Source organism: Acanthisitta chloris, unplaced genomic scaffold (genome assembly GCF_000695815.1).
Source record: "Acanthisitta chloris isolate BGI_N310 unplaced genomic scaffold, ASM69581v1 scaffold172, whole genome shotgun sequence".
Lineage (NCBI taxonomy): Eukaryota > Metazoa > Chordata > Aves > Passeriformes > Acanthisittidae > Acanthisitta > Acanthisitta chloris.
Window position 1 is genome coordinate 1236 of NW_008660824.1, and position 252 is coordinate 1487.

The 252-nt window shown below is 51.6% G+C and overlaps 1 protein-coding gene across 1 annotated transcript in view; it reads left to right on the top strand.

Annotated features, from left to right (window-relative positions):
* Positions 1-252, top strand: part of LOC103797726 (influenza virus NS1A-binding protein homolog) — a gene marked incomplete at its 5' end in the record, with an annotated part of 1931 nt that overhangs the window by 1227 nt on the left and 452 nt on the right. The window lies entirely within an intron of this gene.

Below are 252 nucleotides of genomic sequence, written 5' to 3' on the forward strand. Positions count from 1 at the left end.
TCCAGGCTGAACACCCCCAGCTCCCTCAGCCTCTCCTCATGGCACTTGTGCTCAGTCCCTTCCCCAGCCTCGTTGCTCTGCTCTGGACCTGCTGTAGTCTCATGTTAAGCTGCAGGTCAAGTAGAATGTAGAGCTGTGTTCCTTCCTGGGGAGGAACCAGCACAGTGAGAACTTGGGCAGACCTTATTTTAGTTAAGAAAGTGTAACCTGAAGAACAAAACCCTTTGTTTTGGGGCATTCACCCTCACCTCA